The sequence below is a fragment of the Ochotona princeps genome, chromosome 19 (genome assembly GCF_030435755.1).
Source record: "Ochotona princeps isolate mOchPri1 chromosome 19, mOchPri1.hap1, whole genome shotgun sequence".
In the NCBI taxonomy this organism is placed as follows: Eukaryota; Metazoa; Chordata; class Mammalia; order Lagomorpha; family Ochotonidae; genus Ochotona; species Ochotona princeps.
This window is the reverse complement of record NC_080850.1, coordinates 7,437,643-7,459,115: the sequence shown is the minus strand read 5'-3', so window position 1 is coordinate 7,459,115 and position 21,473 is coordinate 7,437,643. Positions and strand designations below refer to the sequence as shown.

The 21,473-nt window shown below is 44.8% G+C and overlaps 1 protein-coding gene and 1 pseudogene across 1 annotated transcript in view; both read left to right on the top strand.

Moving 5' to 3' along the window:
- LOC101528230 (calmodulin-1-like) overlaps nt 1-4,746 on the top strand; it is a 54,258-nt pseudogene extending 49,512 nt beyond the window's left edge.
- Nucleotides 1-21,473, top strand: part of DOCK2 (dedicator of cytokinesis 2) — a 526,535-nt gene that overhangs the window by 489,344 nt on the left and 15,718 nt on the right. The window lies entirely within an intron of this gene.

Here is a 21,473-nt window from a genome sequence, read left to right as displayed (position 1 = left end):
GGGACAATAAGACAATAATTTTGCTTCTTTGAACCTCAGTTTTGTCTTATGAAAAAACAGTGAAACTTTCGGAGTCACAGGGTTCTGGTAAAAACTGGATGGGATAATGGGTGTGCAGAGCCCAGCTCTGGGCCAAGCACACAATTGACAGTGTATCTGTGACGTAAAAGGAGTGAGGCAGCCCCTAAACAATTGGAGACTCAGGGGGACTCACAATAGTACTGTATTAAAACAACATGAAATGCATTGTTCTTTGCCAGACCTTGTACAATAATGTGCACTGTGTGGACAAATCTCCTTTCCCTTTGGGGACTATGAGAGCAAGCTCACATTCTGGCTAAAGAAGCTGGGGCATTGGAGGAGAGAGCTGACAGATGAGAGAGATCTGTTTGCCTATGTCCCTCTGTCTTTTAAACAAATAAAAATAAATACATCTGTTTTTAAAAATCCTCACAACAATAACAACAACTACAAAATTAAGCTCAGTAGTGCTTCTAGTGCTGCAAGCACATGGCGTTAATCTTGACTTTGCTACCATGAAATGTGAGGAGTCTGAATTAGAAGACAATAATCAGAGAGAGCCTTGTTGGGGACAAGTTCCCTTGTTGGGGCAAGGTGTCCATCCCCTTGTCCCTGACACCGTTTGAGCTTTGCCTCTTGAAAGTTCCATGTATCCCCAGTTCTCTTTCTGACTGGATCACTGTCAGAATGGCTGTTAAGGTGCCCAACGGCGCACTCCCTGGTCCTTAGCTAGGAGAAAGTCTGTTAATGCAAGGCTTACCTATCACTGGCCCCCAACAACCCTGGACCCATCCATGTTTGGCTTTCACATTCTATGCTTCCTAATTCCATTTCTAGAGCTTAATTATGATTACACAGCTTTATTATGTAGAGTTGATTTTAAGTAATGGCCCTAATTAAGAGTGAATTTTAATTAAGCTTAATTCAGAGCCTGCCTTCAATTGCCAAAGATTTGCAGGCTGGGAAGAGGCAAGGCTACCCCAGCGCAGAACTCACACGTGACTGTCTCGGTGCCGCCGGGCACACTCAGCCAGATGGTTTTGCTAGATTCTCTGGCCTCAGGAGGCTACTTCTTCACGAGGCTACCGGGTGGGCGGACTGTATCCCATCTTCTCTTCCCTCAGAGGCAAACTCAGAGCCCGGGCAAGGAGAAAGTGCAAGCAGACCGCCCTGGAGGTGGGCAGCCTACGTCCTGCATCTTATGGGCGGACATCAATTTTGTTGTCCCCACTGTCTTAGGAAAGGCCACTTGCAGGCTTGCTGCTTAATCAGCCCTACAGCCAACTCCAAAAGCCACAGGGCCCACAGCCAAGGAGGCCAATAGGAATTCTGGAAGTCAGCTCTGACCCCAATGCTTGCACCCCATCTGTGTTGGCACAGCCTCTCAGCAATCATGCCCACTTCACACTGTGGAAATTTCCCATGTGCCCACCTAAGCCAGGGCATCCCCAACCCTAGTGGTTCATTTTCCACGCTGCCAAGTTCTGTTACACCCACAGCTGCTATTATTTATTTAGTAGTGACAAAGGAAAACTTGTAAGCCATTTTGTTTCTAAAATGAAAACTGTGTTTTACCTTTAAAATTGTTACAAAGCAAAAATTATTACAAATATTTCTGAAAAGAAGTAAAGTTGTGTTATATTAACCAGAAAATATTACTTTCCATGTGACCAAGACTAAAATCTTTATAAGAGTTGAGGAAGCTTCCTGTGAGAGTCGAGGAAGACACTGAAGACATATGAATATCAAACTGAGACTTCCTTCTTAATAGGAGGGAATATCAAGAAGTTGGTAAAGACAGAATTTAAAGCTATTTGTTTTGCTGTAAGTTTTTTTTAAATCTATGCATCAGTTTTGTCTAGTGGACATTTCCTTGAACTTTTTGCTGGACCTTTGTCTCATCAGAAAGGCTGCAAGAGAGTTGGAAAGATCATTTTTATGTTATCTTGTAATTCTGTGCCATGTGTAGTTCCATTCAAATGCCGTCTGACACCACTCTCATCTGTCCAATGCTTTGAGAGATACTGGACTAAGCTAAGGTGGCACTGGGTTCTAGATCCTACCTTGCAGTCCTGTTCCCCATCAGCTGCTCAATGGCTCACAGAGCTCTGGACAAAAAGCCAGCTCCCATAGGCCTTAGCCCCAGGGTCAAGGACAAGCAGTGGTCATTCCTTTGGTGTTTTCAGGGAAAACACAGTGAAATCAATCTGCTCTCCAGGGCCAGCTGGTGGATGCTGTTCATCAGCAGGGGCTGGGTCTGACCATCCTTGTTCTGAAAGTCATTGTCATACCAATCTGTTCTGTGATACTCAAGTTTCCCTTGCAGGAAATTACCCAGTGAGCAGCTCAGCACAGAAAACATCGTGACTTTTCTACAGGGAAATGGAAAGTGAAAAATGTGGTTCAATTACCTTGAAAATAAAAGGGGCAATTTTGCTCACAAATGGTATACTTAAAAGCTCAATTTGAAAACAGACATTTGAGGAAGTCAAGGCTGAGTTAAAAGGGAAAAGAGAAAAGGAAAATTTCATTCTGTTCCATCATCGCTTCTGACTGAATGAGTCTTCCCTAGACTCAAGAGGCAAATGGACTTGAAACACAATTAAATCAGCATTTTAGGACTTTAATAATCCAAGCCACAGAACTTTTCCATTTAAAAGTTGACTATTTAGATCTCCAATTCACTTAACCTAAGTCCAGTGAAGCAGAAGTCACTGTGACTGGACCTCTCTCTCTCTCTCTCTCTCTCTCTGTTTGTGTGTGTGTGTGTGTGGTGTGTGTTCTCCTTCTCTCAGGGATGTGATGGAAGAGAAGTCACCCTTGGAGCCATCAGCTGAGCAAAAGGGCCTTAAATGCACCTGCCCAATATGAGGACACTTCAAAACATTATGGAAAACGGAATTCAAAGATGGGGTTCAAAATTCTTTTTAGATAAAATCTGAGGGGCCTTCAAAATGCCTATGAGAAAAGCTCAGGATTTTGAAACGTTTTTGCATCCAAATAAACTTTCAATTCTGTTTTCCATAAACTTTTTGAACTATCATCCACATTGTCAGGTTTTAGACCAGAGAAACTCACCTGAAGAGAAGAGTCCAGCCATTGAAACAGGAAAACATAATAGGGACTAATGCCAAATGATGTGACAATCGTGAGTATCTCATTGTAACCACTATGCATTTTTCAATCTTTCTTCATGCATTTATTCTTGCAGACAAGACAAGGTGCAGGAATGGTTCTGTGACCACCACCAAACCACACTTTATTTTCTCTTACCCCAGAAACTACAGTCTTCTGCCCTGAGCCTGAACCTTGGCCCGCAATTTCCCCATTTGTAAAGTGGAGTTTTCAGTAGCATCTTCCTCGGTGTTGTAGAGAGGATGAAATGTGCAGCATGGTCCATAGTGCATCACAGGTGCCCAGGCAGTCATCAAGGGTTAATGCCAACGCCAGCTCAAGTGCGTGCCATGGTTTAGTGCAGCAGCTCCTCACTTGCCTGTCGGGAAAAGATGCTCCTATGCTCAGGAGTAGTTGGAAGATCACAGGAACCTGATGGGAAACCCAGTTCTGGTTTAAGTCTTCGAGATGACTTTTGGTTCTCTTCCCAGTTTTCTGCCCATCGCAAGAGCCAGGAATTCTGGCTGGAGTTGAAGTAGGTGCTGATGGTTTCCCTGTGGACATGGCTGGCAGGGATGGGGCCATGTGCATCACACTGAAGAAGTGTGTGTATGTTCACACCAGCTCCCTCTTGAAAAAAATCGTTCTGATTGTGAATCCGGAGAAAATCCTAGTAGGCTTTGTGGGCATGTGCCCCAGTCTACGCATTCATTTGAGTTTCTCCATGTCTACCCATCTTTCCTGGGCATCTGGGCAAAACCCAGCCACTGCAGCTAGCATCTCACCCACACAACTGTCCAGCCCTACAGTCAAATGCACCTTTTCTCTATGAATGGAGCTTAGTGTGCCTCAGCCAGGGGGATTTATACCAAGCAATAAAATCCACAGACTAGAGAAATGCAAAATAGATTGTAGAATATAATATTATCATTGTCAACATAAAAGATTCGTATTTACTACTCCCCAGAAGAAAATACCCCATAGTGTCATTTGTTTCAGGGAATGCAAAAGAGGTTTCAACAACTAACAGGGCATGTTTCTGAGCAAAATATGCCCCATACATGATGTAGGAACACACTTCGTCAGTGGCTACTTGCATGTCCGGGTGCTTGCAGGCAAACCCGTGGAATTGAATCACAGGAGGTCACTTGCAGCTTGGCCTCTCTGAGCCACAGGCTACCTACCTACATCCTTCCACGAACAAACCAAATAGCATGGATGGAGTGTGAAGGAGAGTTCCTCTGAGATAGGTGGATCACCCCTCCCAAGAGCAGGTGTCTGAACGGAGGCTCCCTGGGCCTTTGGAAGATGTGTCATGGAGGCTGGGTGTGTGCAGGGCTGTACCACCTTGGGTAAAACGAGATTGGAAGGAGATGACAGAGCACAGCTGGAAGACAGTGAAACCCACCATTCCCTAAGGATGTGTCACACCACAGCCGGCAAACTGTCAAGGTCATCCCACCGACTGCTCTGCTGCCAGGATATTGACAGATCAGGAGATCTGTGATGGCTGTAGATTTGGCTGAATGCTACACCTGCTCTTTTATTCCAGGTTTGGGTGTCATATTAAGCCTCATCAAAGCTATCATCTTGGTTCACGCAGTGAAGTGAAGCTCTAAATAACATTTGAGCTTGAAGTGTTATGTTCTTTTGACTTCTCCCAAGAGGTACAGTCACTCCTTAGTTTCCTTGGGGCAAGAATGCCAGGGGTCCTTGTGGGTACCCAAACCGGAGGGTACAGAAAACTTCCTTTTTTCACATGGGGTAATGTTTGCACACGACCCACACAATCCCAACTTGTGCTTAAAATCTTCTCTATTTCAGTTACCATACTTAATACAGTGTGAATGCTGTGTAAATAGTGGGTATATCATTTAGAGAGGAATAACAAGGAAGACAAGTCTGTGTGGTCAGCACATATGTGGTTTTTGCTTCAAATACTTTCCATTCACAGATGCAGAACATGGGAGGACTCTGATTCTGATTCTGATTACAGCCAATTTACGAATGAGGAAACAGTGGTTTGGGGAAAGGGAAGGTGTGCATTAGCCACAGCCACTCAGATAGCAGGAAGGAGCTAAGAAGCACTTGGGTCTGATGCACCTGGCTAAGAGCCCACCTTGCCCCACCTGAGCACCCTTCATGAAGGGTCTTAGGAGCCTTGCTTGGGTTCCTGGAGGTGGGTGCATCACTTGGTCCTCACAGGTGAGCGGGGCCCGTTTGTTCTGACCTTGTGGGTGAGGAAACCACTGCCAAAGAGCGGAGCAGCATCTGTCAGAAACACACAGGGACCACACAGCCTGGCCGTGCTTCCGACCCATGCAGACATACAGCAGGGCCTGGATGAGGTCCGGGCGATGCCCCAGGAAGTTTAACACACCTTACATCATTCCTCCCTTTCTGACAGTCACTCAGTATCAGTGACCAACTCCAAGGCATCATTTTGCAGCCACACATCTCTATGCTCTTTTCCTTTGCAACTCTACAGGACAGTGGCTGTGCCCTGCATGAGAGGGGAATGTCTCCGAGAGGCACTCTCCGTGATCCTCAGGCTTCCTGCCTCCATGGGAAATGGGAAGGGTTGTGACAGCCAGTAGTGGTTAAAGCAAGAAGGGAGGAGATGCCATCCCGGCTAGGAGACTGGGTCCTCTGCTCCCCAGGATGATCATCCTAACCCAAGCCTGATCATCCACCCCAGAAGCTTTCTAGAACTCCCTACTGTGTACCCATCAGCTTGCTTTCACTGGGTCTCACCATCATAGATGGTGCCTATGGGGAGCAGGTGCAGCTGCGGAGGCTACAGACATTGATGATCAGTGACATTTTGGTGGTCACCGTGTCAGAGGCTGGACATACATGACATCTGGGGCAAGGCCAGCAGGAAAACCAGACCAGGCACAGAGAAGACAAGAACACAATGGGTACCCACTGTATGTGCAGTCCCAGGAAGGAAGGAACATTCTCTGCGAGGTTGGGGATGCAGCTCAGGAGGGAGGGCATCAAGCCCTGGAGGGTCATTCACACCAGTTTCCATCACATGAAGGTCACGGGAACCTCAGACTCTAGTTTCAATCAACAATGAATCACAGCCACCTGGACGCGCCAGCCGCCTCCACACCCCGCACACCCAGGAGGGCCATTTGTTGGACCAACAGAGAAAGGAGAATTCCAAAATACATGTGGTAGAAACACCCACAGGAGGGTGGGCTTCCTGGTTTCTCCTTTAGGCGGTGCTCACCTCTGGGTACTTGCTACTTTTCATGGGACACCCCATGTTGCAAGGGCTTTGCCCCTGGGCTGCCTGTTCACAAAATCTACGATTCCCTTTTGTGCATTCTTCATGAGCAGGATGCCGAGAGCAGAAACGTGGAATTGCATCAATTTTTAGTTTAACCTGTGGATGACTCCAGTGTGATTATGGAACACAATATCTCCATCCTTAGGAAATTCATGGAATTCAGGGGAAAAGAGATGTGATGGATGAAACTTTTCCATGTGGTTCAGAAGAAAGAAATAAATAAGTAAAGCAAGTACGCGTGTGAGCACAGAGAAAGAAAATTGGGATAAAAAATTAGGCAGTAAATTAGTCTAATGGGTATACTTACTTACTTGTAAGTTCAAATTGATTTTCAAATAAAAGAAGGAAGAGAGAGAGAGAATTACCTGATGCTGTACAATGAACTTGGGAGTATTTCCTGAGCCCTGATCCTGCAGGGATGGCTCACCTCTTTCCTGTGTGTTAATTCTTTCCCTCTTCCAGAAATTCCACAGATACTAATTCCTTCCTTCAATTTCACATATCCAGCCTTTAGATGCATATTCCCTTGGGAGTTACCTTATCATTTGCAGGAGAATGAGGTTGAAAGTGTCTCCTCCTTTCTAACCGCAGGTCCACGTCTGGATCTGTTGGATGAGAAGAGTGTGTGGGGTAGGAGGCAGTGCCATGGGCCTTGTGTTCCCCTGAGAGCCACTGGGGGCAAAGGTCAGAGGTGTCGGGAACACAGCTGCTGAGAGGAGGGACAGAGCAGACCGCTCCCAGGCCATGCACAGGCCGCCCTCCAGGCAACAGGAGGCGCTTGCTGCTGTTCCTCCTCTGCCAAAGCTCCCAGGTTTTTGTTTGTTTGTTTTGTTTGTTGTTTGCTTGTTTCTGGAAAGGAATACATAGCCTTAAAAATGATCAATGGCAAATGTGGCTCTGATGACAGCTAAATCAGTGATCACCATGGTCTCTTGTTCGCTAACCTTGCTAGATAAAGAAATATACAAAGAAGAATTCATGAAGAATAATTGTATCTTAACTTGTCCAAAAGCAGGCTGCAACGAGTAACAATTTTGTGTCAATAAATTAAAAAATATATATAGGTCACTGAACTCTGGCATTGCAAGAATGCATCCTTTCAGTTCTTGTAGCACATAAATGAGAGCTATGGGAAGGCTATGGTGATGCTTCAGCAACTATAACAATATCCATCCTCTTGAGCATGATAGTTTTAGTTCTCAGAATTCATGTGATCGATGACCCCAAAAGAAGCAAATTACTAAATACATAGCAAGTATATATTATTATTATTAGTGGTAGTATTCTTTAGAACTCCAAGTAATAATTTAAGCATCCAAAAATAAGAACAAGTTGGGCATGGCATGATAGCCTAGCGGTTAAAGTCCTCACCTTGAATGCACTGGGATCCCAAATGTGTGCCGGTTCTAATCCTGGCAGCCCCACTTCCCATCCAGCTCCCTGCCTGTGGCCTGGGAAAGCAGTTGAGGACGACCCAAACTTTGGGACCCTGCACCCGCATGGGAGACCTGGAAGAGGCTCCTGGCTCCTGGTTTTGGATTGGCTCAGGTCTAGCCGTTGCAGCCACTTGGGGAGTGAACCATTGGATGGGAGATCTTCCTCTTTGTCTCTCCTCTTCTCTGTATATCTGCCTTTCCAATAACAATAAACCTTAAAAAAAGGAACAAGTTAATCATGGCATTAATGGTTCATGGAATATTAACAGTGATAGAGAACATGCTTCCCATGTGAGTTGAATTGTTTTGATATCCATGCACACAGTCTTGTCTCAACATGTAATAAGGAAGTTACAGATGTCACTGTCGTAAAAGCGCAGCCTGGTTCCCTACGTGGGGAGGGCACAGTAGAAAGGCAAGGCACCCACAAAAATACCAGAAACTGAACTGAAACTGGACCAGAAACCTTGTTCTTCTCCTTGCCAGAACTGTCAGTGAGGGTACCCTGTGGATCTCTTTTATGGTAGTGATACGATGCTCTCAGGAATGTTGATGTCATAAGTGAAAAATATTATCCTCACGCAAGTGTGTCATTGTGTGGTATGCTACCATGGTAGTAGAAATTCCCACTGCAAGGGTGATTCAGGTTTTCTGAACTGGAATAGATTGAAAAGCAAAGGCCTTCATAGTGATACAATCAACGACGGTCACCATCACCTACTCAGTGTTACTGAGTGTTTCCTGGCAGGCCTTGTGGTAAGCATTGTATATACCTTGCCTCACTTACAGTTTCCAAACACCCCTAAGAGGCAGGGATTGTTATTATTAATTTAGAAACACTGAAACTCGGACAGAGAGAGGGTGTTAATTGACCCCCATGTTTCTCACAGAATAGATGACAAAGCCCAGATTTAATTAAAATTTATCTGAGTCCAAACCTCAAGCCCTCATTTCTGTGAACACAGGTAACCAGTTTCCACTCATAGCAGAAGAATCAAAAAGGTGCCCAGTGGACACCCCGGCTTCCATTGTTCCCCAAATGCCTTACTCTCTGCACTATGTCCCCGCCAAAGCTCCTGGTGCTCCATAGTAAATGTTTATTTTCTAGAGAAATCCCTTCAGAGGGCCATCATGAACCATGCCCCTCCTCTAGAACTCATATACAATATACCAGACGTGTCACTGCTCCCATCAGGCGATCTGACTTCTTTCCAGGGTGGCCTGTGCCTGGTCACACCACAACTCCTCCTCAGGAGGGTGGGAAGAGCTGAACGCTAAGGCTGACAGCCAGCGACCACCCTGTCAGAGCCAACACACCGGCAAGCAAGGATCAAACTGTGTGGGACACAGGTGCTCCCTGAGTAAATGAGTCCATCTCTGGCTGCCCCATTCCTGCCTCCAACTCAGATTCCATTAAATGTCTCTATTACCTGAAAATGTCTTATTGTGTCCTGCATTGGGACAAACAGTCTTCAAAGAATGCATCTCTAGCTTTTTCCTGCCACGTCTGGTGTGTTCTTACTGCTCCCACGTAGATATCATTTCTCCTGGGAAGACTCCTTGTACCCTAGGCTTGAAGTGGTGGCTCTGGTAAGGATTCTACAAACACCAACGTGCAAGCCTAGTTAGGCTCCTCCCTCCTCCCATCTCTTCTGCTTGGTAGGTAAGTTTTAGTCTCAGGAAAGCCTACTGCAGAACAACGCCTTGTGGAGCATTTCTTTTGTGCATGAACAAAGAAAGGCACTCCAAAGTGTGGTCTTCATGTCCACTTCTGCGCGATGAGGGATTTGAGTCAGGGTTGTGATCTTGCTAGGCGAGAGGTAACCAAGAAAACAAACTCACACCTTGGTCAGACAGAGTTGGCTTCACATCCCAGACGTGCAGCTCTCTGCAGCTTTAAGGAAGTGCCCTAACCACTCTGTGCCTCCAGCTAACCCCTGCTTCGGAGTGGATCACACTGTCCCTGCCCGTGGCAAGCACTGGATAAACGTTACACGTGATGGTCAGCATTTGTTATGTGATCATTAGGAGTATCATGATGCGAGTCATATTTTAAAATAAAACAATCATGCATAGATGGCCAGCGGGTGGTTGCCATGGAAACCTGGCAAAACATCTGAAGTGTGATTGGCTCTGCCACCAGGTGCTGGATGCATCGCTGCATGTTGGGGTGGGGGTGGGGCCCTTAAAAAGGGTCTGTGGCTGCAAACAAGCCTTCTCCTTCCTCCATCAAGTTCAAACCTAATTAGAGAGAAACAATATACAGCACTCCAAATGCCTGTACCCTGGCCTCCTGACAGGTGCATGCTCTGCTAACCCAAGCCCGGAACCTTGAACAGGCAATGGAGTTTTGGAGTCATGAAGGCACATTCTGGCAAGTGTGTTCATCAGGCTGGAACCCTGGAAACACAGTCCGCTGGACTGTTGTGCTAGGATGCAGCACAGGGATCCAATCCAGGAATACAGATTCAAGTCTTAGAGTGTCTGCTAGTCTTCTTCTTCTTCTTCTTCTTCTAAATTAATTAAGGCTCTGGGACTTCTCCCTCCCTGCAGCCATTTGGGGAGAGATTCAGTAGGAGACGATGTCTCTCTCTCTTTCTCTCTTGCCCTCACTCCCTCTATCACTCCACCCTTCAAATAAGCAAATACATGTTAAAGAGAAGAAAATAGGTTCCCAACTGCCTTTGTTTCTGCAGGCACATGAATGTTGCAGGTGGAGAGTGCTCAGACAGCACACAGCCTTGTGTGCCAGCCCTCGACAGCTTCCAAGTTGTGCTACTTTGGGCATGTTCCTTTATCTCTCTGTGCCTCAGTTTCTCCATCTGTAAGATGCACCAGCAACAACATCTACTCCAGAGGTTTCATGAGAGAAATGAAAGGAGTGCCTGAAAAATGCATAGGATATCTCATGCTGTCAGTTACATAAAATAAATATCAAGCCTTGGAGCCTGACTCTAACAAAAGAGAAGATTATAGATGGTAGCTTTGGAGCCTTGGGGTCCTTGGACATGCATATCCGTTCCTGGACTTTTGCTTCAAAGGCAGGAGGGTGGAAAGAAGAACCTTCATGCTCTGCCTGTGTAGTGGCAACTCCTCCAGGGGACAGATCAATAGGAATTTGATAAGCAGTTTGCAATCCTCTCCGGCAAATCCCTGAGATTGATTTTACTAAGGCACTTGACTTTCAAGGCCTCTAGAAAGAAAACAAAGTAAACACAGACTTTCCCCTAAGGTGGGAGGTGAAATCTCATTATTTCCAGCAATAATAACACTTTTTAAAACAGACAGACCAATTGCATCTGGGTCAAAGCTGCTTTCTTTCAGGAAGGGCTGTTCAGATATGAATCATGATAATGCTTCTTAGAACAACAACCAGCAAGAAATACGACACTTTGACATGCTCTTTCAAGATCTCAACACATGTCTGCATATCTCTTTCTTCAAATTATTTATTTATTTATTTATTTACTTATGCCCAGCGTGATAGGCTAGTGGCTAAAGTTCTTGCCTTGCATGCACCAGGGATCCCATAAAGGTACCGGTTCGTGTCCCGACTTGCTCCACTTCCCATCCAGCTCTCTGCTTGTGACCTGAAAAAGCAATAGAGGGCGGCCCAAAGCCTTGGGCCCCTGCACTTGTGTTTCAGGCCCAGATGATGGGGTCGGTGCAGTGGGTGTGGATGGCACGAAGGTGTGAAGAGAACAGCTCCCCTGTTGGCAGGGCCTAGAGGATCTTCCAACTGTATGACAAGGCCTGGCGGATGTCTCTCCAACCACTTCAATGCAGCCTCACCCCCTTTTTGCATGGACATTCAACCACCCCACTAAGAATTCTGTAATCTATTGAGACATTGTTTGCCCCTGTGAGATGGCTTTTGCAACCAGCATAAGCTTGGGAGTTAATGTTGCTGATCATGTCTTGGTGAGTGGGCCTTTAACTACACACAAGAGTACAGTTAAACCAATGCTATTTCTGGACACCTTATTGTGTGCCTACCCATTGCCCTGGAATCTGGCCCAGACATGTAGCATGCCTTCTGGCAAATGGCTTGATAAGAATCTTATAAACTAATGGAAGTGATATGAGTATGAGCTGAAATTGCTATGCAAAAAATATAGTTACTGTGATTCTAAAGGTTAGCCTGTCCTTGCCACTCTTTAGAGCATAGAAAATCTAGCTGTTTTAGCCAATTTTATAATATTTTTTAACTGGAGGAATTATAGGGTGATTTTATTAATGTTATAGAGATATGCTTTTGATTATTGTTTAACTGTTTATGAGGTTATAGAGCCTACAGTTGAAGGGGGATTTAATGTTTGAAACTTTTTGTTTTGGATCTTTTAGTTTTTTTTTTTTCCCTTTTGATGTATTTCTCCTATTGAGTGATAGATAAGATTTGGAAATAGAAATGTAGTGGGAATGTATTACTAATCAGTAGGTAACCACATGTGCCCTAGCCTTGGAGTTCTGGATGTCACCTAATGGCTACTGCTGAAGAATGAATGGCTTGCTTTGAAGAAACTGATTATAGTAACCTACAGAATTATCTCTAAGAACAACTGGTTGACCATGAAGTAAAAAATTAATTAATCAAACATCTGTGCATGCCAGCTTAGTTCTGAAGTTGAAGATAGTAAAATCAAATGTTTGTGCAGAGACTTGTGATGTGTCTGAGTAAATAAAAAAGACAGCTTTTTCTTGAGCTGTTACGAGAAGGCACCAAGTGGCAGTGTCCATGTCTTTCTTTATCTCCGATTCCACACACCCTTCTTGAGCTCTGAACTCGGCTGGAGCTGGCCTCCAGTACCCAGAAGAAGTTCCTAGTTCCTGGCTTTTGGCTTCAAATTGGCTTAGCTCCAATGTTGCAGCCACTTGGAGAGTGAACCAGTGGATAGATCTTTCTGTATCTTTTTCTCTCTGTATAAATCTTCCTTTCCAATAAAAAGTAAGTCTTTAAAAACTATTTATTTGAAAGAATTGCAGATGGCGACACTCAGGGAGAAACAGATCTTTTACTCACTGGTTTATTCCCCCAAGCAGCCGTAACATGCAGGGCGGAGCCAGCTTGAATCCAGGAACCAGGAGCTTCGTCAGGTTCTCCTATACAGATGGCAGTAGTCCAAACAGTTGAGCCCTCCTCTGCTGCTTTTCTTGGTCCATTAGCAGGGAGCTAGATTGGAAGTAGAGCAGCTAGGATAGGAATAAACTCTCATGTATGATGCTTTATCCACAACGCCACAGCTCTGGCTTCCATCTGTGTATCATAGCTGCCTTCCACATAGACCCCGCTCCTCCTGTCAGGTTAGAGAGCACATGGCCCAGGATTTGGTGATCCACATCACTGTGTAGGAGCAGAGACCTCATGTCTTTCGGCTTTGTTTCTATCAATGTCTTATGCTACATTGCAAGCATGAAGTGAGTGACCTAACTACATAATGCCCCAGGAAGGTGACTGTTTTTGCATTATTGTCACACAGAATAGATTTTGAAGATTATATCATGATAATATGGTGTAAAGACCAAGCTCACAGTGTCCAGAAAAGGTCACACCTCGGGGTGTTATTTTAAAGAGGGCTCATTTATTAAGGGATGAGTGCTAAATTTCTGCATATTCTCTCCTTAAAAGAGATCATCCAGGTTGTAGCTTCTAAAGGCCATTAACCTCCAAAAAGGGCCAGATCTCCTTGGGAGAAATGGCTTATTCTGCACCTAGTGCAGGGAACATACTCCCCCGTCACAGCTGACTGAGAAGGAGTCACTCATGACCTTCAGGGACAAAGGACCCGGGAAGCAACTCCAAGACTCTCCCGCTGATCAAAAACAGGATAAATTGAGAATTACTAAAGACAAGTACAAGGGAGCAGGAAGCATCAACAGCCTTCAAATCCAAGAGTTTTATAGATAATACTAAAAATGGTCACCTTTGCAAGTGCAGGATAAACGTTTAATCCCCTCTCCTCTTTCATAACTCTAGTTTTGAAAATAATGAACAAGGATGGATTAACCATTTGTCCTGCTGTTCCTGTATAAACATAGGAGTGACAGAGACCCAAGTGCTTAAGCCATCATTTGCTGCCTGCCAAGCACGTTAGCAGGAAGCTGGATCAGAAGCGGAGGTAAGGGAGGCTTTCTGGTATAGACTGCAGGTATCCCAGTGATAGGGGGAAGCAGGTATACAGGGGAAGGAGCTGGAGTTTGGCAGCTCTCACTGACCTGTGCAGTAGTATGGTTAGCAGATTGGAAGCCGCAGGTGGATCCACAGTTTGTCAGCCTCGGACAATACTCCTCGGGACAGCTGTGTCCAACCCCTACAGCCCCTAAAACCCAGCTCGTGGAACAATCCTGCTTCTGTGCCACATCTAAACTCCTTTTCTGTGCACCACTGATGCCTCTCATCTGTGGCACCATCAGGTCTTCCATCCATACCACATCAAGCATCCCTCCATCCAGTCCCATCCCTGCACGGGAAACTTCCAGTCCCATAGTGCTATGAACTTAGACCCAATGCTAGCTGGCATATCTAAATAGTGACTACAGGATAATGCCCCTGACACACAATATTTAAATCATTATGTCATTACAGTAAAATTACTTGGGGGTGGGGGTGGGGATACGCCTACTCCCATCATGTAGCTGATACATATGGAGATGTAATATTTCCCAAAATAAGAATGGAAATGAGCAGCACTCAATTCCTACTCCCAAACTCCACCGATTCTTGAATATTCAATTAAATTCCACCCCACACGTCACCTCCTATGTGTCTGGATGGTGACGGCCTAACCCTATTAAGGGTTTTTATTTAGCCCTTTGGGGGTTTTGTTGGGCTCCTTTGGTGTTTTAGCTGTTTGTTCATTCTTTCTGTCTTGCTTTTGCTCTGTCTCATCGGCCTGACATATTCTTAGTGTGCCCTGTTGTTTTTGTTCTAAATAAATCCTACTTTTCTACATACCTTTGTGCCTCCACTTTAAATTCTTTCACATGGGAAGAGAAGAACCTGGGATAAGCCTAGCTGGAATCCCACTGCCCATGACAGCAAGTGACGACATGACCAGCTCTGCCACACAGTGCCTGATGCTCATTTTCTCCTGCTAAAGTTAACTTCCCCAGGGATTTTTTTTTATTTTGACAAGAAGCTAATCCAGAGACAAAAAACATTATGTCAACCAAGGAGACTGTGTATCTTATCCAGAGCCAAATTGATGCAACTTTTTCGAGGCAAGAGAGTTTGATTCTTGACTGATATTTGACATTAAGAAAGCTATTGTTCATGCTTTAACTAGGGAGCTGACATACAGATTATTATATTTCAATTGAGGTGAAAGTCACATCACAAAATTAATTGCTTTAAGGTGAACAATGCTATAAGAAACAGCGTTCCTCTAACTTTGGAATGGTGTGGGTTCGCAAGTGTGGCTGTGAGCAGATGACTTTATTAAGTCAACAGTGCCACCTGCTGGCGCTTCTGACTATAGCCTTACTGGCTTGACTTCCTACCAGAGCCGACCCTGAAGGGAAAGCAGATTTTACTTACATCTGCTCACTGTGCCTCTGGAAAGAAGTTCACCTGAACTACAGTGATCATTTTTTCTTCACTTTAAATGAACTTGGTGCTGAGGATTTGAGAATATCCTTTTATACATTGCCAATATCAATGGCAATTACTAGTGATCAAACACTTAAGAACCTAACATTGTAGTGACCACTTATAGGCATTATCCTATTCAAATAGCTCAACAAAAGCTTCTTATCACCACAGTATGTATTAAGAAATGGAAAACAGTCACTTGGTACAATTATTTTTTTTGACAATTCAATAATCAAACATTTATTTATTTTTATTGGAAAGGCAGGTTTATACAGAGGAGAAACAGAGAGAAAGCTGTCTTTCATGTCTAATCATGACCAGGTCATGATTAAACTGGCATGTAAGCTGACATCAACAGCGGATCAGGCAGAAGCATGTGGTAGCTGAGGGACTTTTACCACAGGCCTGATCCAGTGTCAAAAGTCACCATTGGGCCTGACTGTGGTGTTTTAGAAACACACATTTCATCATCTTGAGTCTATCAGGATCATCTCAAGGATAACAATACAGATTCCTACGTCCAACAGAAGACCCGATACACAAATGTTTTCCCTGCTGTATTCACAACTCAGGAAGCCGAGACCCAGAACCATGATATAAAGCACCCAAATCCATGCAGTTGAGCCAATGGCCAGGTATCTCACCTTTCTCTCCCTGGTTGAGGCGCTGCCTACTCCAGTCCCACCACAGGGCTGCACCTGTGGATCCCAGAGAGAAAATAGGTCACATTGCTAAAGCATCGCCCTTGGCTGGACAGCAGGGGCTGGGAGAACCACAGGCAGGGAGCCCTTTAACTTTGCAGTTGGTGTAAATGAAAAATAGTTCAAATGGCTGCCTTCGAGTTACAAACAAATGCATGTAGATTAAAAAGGAGAGGGACCAGGAAACGGGCTGTGTGACCAGCAATACACAGATGGAGAAGCTGATGTCATCGTGCGAGTTCTCCAGAGTTCTCAGTATCTCATTCAGTTTAACCCCAGGAAGTAGGTTTGGGTAGTCCTCCTTTTCCTATGTGCAAAAAAGCCCTCGAGGTCCAGCAATGTTAAGGGAGTGGTGCCAGGTCCCAGAGCTATTTGATGGAACTCTGAGCCCTCAAGCTCCATGACGCCTGCCTCTCCATGCTTTTGCATGTAAGGCGGAGGCAATGCCACCCTTGGAAGGCACCCCAGGCTGTCTCTAGAATTTCTGATGTGGGTGGTGCTGACCACTGATGTGCCTGAAATGTCTGAGCCCCTCCCAAGTGGCCTTTGATAAATTATCTGAATGGACCCATGGGCGCATTTACATTTATTTTATCTAGCAAGTGCATTTTCCACTGGGCCCCAGGATCATGCACTAGAGGCTGCATGAGCTTCCCTCTGCAGCACAGACCATGGCTGCACAGCAGTATGCAGCTCACATACCTCTGGAGGTAGATTATTGGCTGAAATGAATGTGGCCTTGGCAAGATGATCATTGCAGTCCCAAGAGCAAATGTGAGACCCAGGACAAATCTAGAAAGGGGAGCAGCAACTGGTCACCTAGGAGTAAAGATCTGAAATACAACTTTGACCCTCCACCTAAAGTGGGGGTCTTAGAAGGGCTGTTGAGTTGAAGCAGCGACCAACATTTCATCCAGTTACAACCACTCATTTTGCAGGCCAGGCTGCCAACAGTCGAGCTGGGCTGTGAATACGGTCATTCCAACTTCAAGGAAAATGTCTGATCATAAATTAATGAGGTCCAAATCTGCCCAGAGCACATGTTCTGAAGGGCAGAAAGACGACAACACACCCATGATGCATGGAATTGATTTGGGTTGTGGTAAGAACCTGGGAAGGAGGTGAATGGATGGTGAGTCAGAAAACAGGGCAGTTAGTTTCTTGGCAGGAAGTAGTGAGTGCACCCAGCTCACGTGATTTTCCCAAGTGGTGTTGTGAGTGGACCAAATCTATCTCAGAAATGAATCGGAGGCAGGCTCTTAAAGGCTCAGGAATCTTTATTCACCAGTTTGCTGAATGTCCATGCTACTACATGTGGAAGAGGGGAGCAGCCCTGACCAGCCGTGTTCAGGGGTTTTCAAGTAAGGATCATCCAATCAACTAAGGAAACAGTGGTATGTGATAGGAATCATTCAATCAACTACAGTGGTACAGAACATAGATTTCCAATCAGTTTAAACATCATGCACCCTAAACTTTCCAATCAGTAATAGCTGCACCCCACCTAGTAGGAACAGCAGAAGAGGCAAACAGGTTTTTCCCACGTACAGAAGCCAAAACAAGACCTCATTCCAAAATGAAATATTCCTTTTCAATAGGTCCTTTCACTCCCCTTTCAGGACCTTCCAAGAACCAAAGGTTATGGCAAAGGTCAGGTCATGGTCATGTCCTATTGTCACCATCTCCTACTGTCTGGGTTGTCACAGAGGCAATTTACCATGGTGTGGGCAAGGCTGGTTCCAGCGGAAAATTATGGGGATGTAACGCCCGTGGAGCAGAATTTCTACCCCCTCTTCCTGATGGGGCGAAGGGGAGAGCAGTTAGCAGAACCTGCGGCAACAGTGCATTGGAACAGCCAGCTTGACAGGTGCCAGATCTTGGGAGGAGACCCAGCTAACCAGGGTGAGCCAGCAAAGAAGCAGCAGCAGACAAGGACAAGCGAGCAGAAGGACAAGTAAGACCAAGTGCTGTTCTTCCATGGCACCTGCCTCCCTGACACTGCACTGGTGCTGATCTTCCCGGTTAGGGAGGCTGGTGGCAGGACTCATAGCGGAATCGGTGCCAGACTCCTCAGTTGCCCTACATTAGACACTCTTCAATGCAATTGCTTTTGCAGACACTCCTGGGATGTGGCCTGAATGTGAAAGGACTACTTGGATACCAGGTCAGCTTAGAGCTATTGAACTCCATCTGCCTTGCCCGGCTGAGAGGGAGGCAGTCTCTACCCCTTGAGAGATGACCTTAAAGAAGTCACTGAACATTCCCAGGCCTCCGTTTCCTCATTTGTACAAAGAAAGCAATAGGCTGAGTGATTTTGTGGTAGCGGGCAATGCTGTGCAGATGTTAAGCACATAATGTCAGGCAGCCATGTATTCAAATCCTCTGTGATCCAACGGGTAGGCTAACCTTGGGCACATCCTATATCTGAGACTCAGCTCCCCCACGTGCAAGTGGGCTCATGATGTCTACCAAGCTCCATGGAAGCACTTCTTATGTGTAAAATCACTGTCATTGTGTGTACAGAGTAGGGACTCTGTAAGTGACTCTTTGTGTCCTTCAAAGCAATGTAACATAAAGATCAAGAGAGCAGCTTTAAGATAGCGTGAGTTCAAGACCAACTAGAGAATTAGGACTCAAGTCACTTCCTCTCTGGAGGAAGCTTCTACTTGCTCTGTTTTTTCCCCACCAGGTGTTTCACCAGGATCACATGAAATAATGCTAATAAGGTGTTAGGAGTGGTTCTATTACCCTCCAGCATGATTAAGAGACTTGCATGATCTGTTTTTCAATGCTTTATTCTTATTCTTACATACACAGTACACCAATTCAAATTCTACTTTGTCACCTAACTCTTTTTTAAATTCACACACATGCACGCATTCACATTCGATACTAAGTCTCTTATCCCCCTACCTGAAGGTCCTCTGGGTCTCAGGACAGGGGACTCATCCTGAGGCCATGGTGCTTGCTTAGTTCATGGTCCCTGGAAGGAGTATGAGAAGAGAGGCGGTCATCTCCCAGGCAAGGATGGCTTTGGAGCAGAGCTCAGTCTCAGAGCACCTGAGACACAGTCTGATTGACATCTGTTTGCCTGCTCAACTGAGCTCTTTTTATATCCACTGGACTTGCGTCTCCAGCTTCTCTCGTATCTCCCCTCCTGAGGGGGTTGGGGTGTACATGATCTTGCCTTACCCACCTCAGAAGCCAGTCCTAGTTCCCAGACAAGTCCTGACATATCTCTGAATATTGCTCCTTAGTCTAAACTATACACAATCCCATTTCATTAACTAATGCTTCACACATTTCACACAGGTTAAACATTTATGTCAGTTAGTATTCCAGACATTTCACATTTTGAGGGGATGGACATATATACAAAAATGTTTTTAAACAAGTTTTGTTATTATGCTCATCATATAAAGGTAATTCAAGAAGTCTGGAAAATGCAATCAAAAGGTGTTTTTGTTTGAATTTTGTATGAATTAGCTTCCTTCAGCTACAATAGTCAATACTTACACATAATGTCAACAAGAGGTTTCCAGAATGTTCTCTGAGATTTTTTTTCCCTCTATTCTTTTAGCTCAGCAAAAAAAAAAAAAAAAAAAAAAAAAAAACCTGGGGTTAATACAGGATGTTGCCAGACTTTTCACTACAGTGGGATTATGCCATTCACCATGCTTTGTGATGCTATGGGTGACAGGCCTCAAAGATGGCAGGCCACATACCCAGCAGACAGACAGCAGCACAGGTGAAGAATAATACATCTTTACTCCAGTGCCCTGAAGACCACCCACTAAAGGTGGGCTGGCCCCAGCCCTCAATTCTCTCCATTTATTGCCTTACTGTTTTTTTTTTTTTTTTTGTATGTATGTGATGTAACCTGGTAAGATGCACAGAAAAGGAGCTGCTAAGTTCAATGGATGACTTTGACAAAGCCTTTTCCAAGGGAGATAATGGTGGCCTGGGCTTGTAGGCTGGAGTCTGATGGTTGTTGATTGCACTCTAGGGCTAAGCGTTGCTCTAGCAACAAATGACTGAGTCACAATTCTCTTCAGTCTGTTTCTAAGAGTTTGCATAATAGGCATTGGTTGGCTTCTTTCTGAAAGAGATGACATAAAGACTTTTTTCTCCTCTTAAAAGCATTTGAAGGAAAAAAAATCCATTTTCCCAAAACTGCATGATAGGGCAGAAAAGAGACTGGAAGGCTGGAAGGCATACCATGGAAATGTTCACAGCTGTGTTTTCTAGGTGGTGAGCCCACAAGTTATTTATTTGTTTCTTCCTTTTTGGGTATTTCTCTGAGCTTTCCATGATGGTTTTGGTTTTTTGGTTAGGGAAAAATACTTTAATAAATTGACCTTTTCCTAAGGCATTCCAGGCTGTGTTTCCTGGTAAAAGGCAGACACTGCATCAGACAACAACAAAATAGGTCAGTTATGTGGGAGGTGTGGGTTGACCCAGGGATCACATAGATAAAAAAAAAAAGTTTCAGAGTAGCCAATGTGCTAAGCGGATCGTCCCATGTGTTTATACAGTGAATGTAGTCTTTCCTAAAGATCCTTAGAAACAGTTATCTAAAATTCTCTTTGTAGTGAGCAATGCATTTGTTTTTTTAAGTGGAAACTGAAAGAGCAGAGAAATCTCAGGAATGAAAAATAAAACCACCTAAGTAAAACATTCAGCATGCATTCACCTAGCCCTTTCTGTATGTATTAAGCATCCATTTGAAAGAAAACTTTTACAGTACAACTTTAAGCCAGTGTGATACGCTCCACTCATAAATCACGTAAAACCACAGTCTTGGGATCAGACTTCGAGTGAATCCAGTTCTGTGAGTAGCTGCCACAGTCATGCCAGACACTCACCCAGCCTTCCAGGAGAAGCAGACTGTACAACTAACTGCCCCTGGAACCCACATGGAGGGTCTGTGTTCAGAAGCTGAGGTTCTGGCGTCAAGGGGTTTGGATTGGAAGGAGTGATTTTCAGGCAGGGGGTTGTTGCTTTGTTCCCTCTGGGTGGACATCTGACTCTAGCTGCAGTTCCGGCTGAGCAGAGTGTTGTCCCTGGGCCTGAGTATCTGAGAACCCAGGCTTTGGGACACTTGACTGGCTTGGGCACAATTGCCCGGCTTTATTTTTAATTTTGTCAGAGCCATGGGTTAAGCAGAAAACAGATCCATTTTATTAATTCTACTTCTGCTCTACCTACTGGCTGTTATCCACCCTTTAACTGTAATTAACTATGTAAAGATTGTCAACAACAATACAATAAAAAGAAAAAGAAAAAAAAAAAAAGAAATGTGAAATGGCCAAATA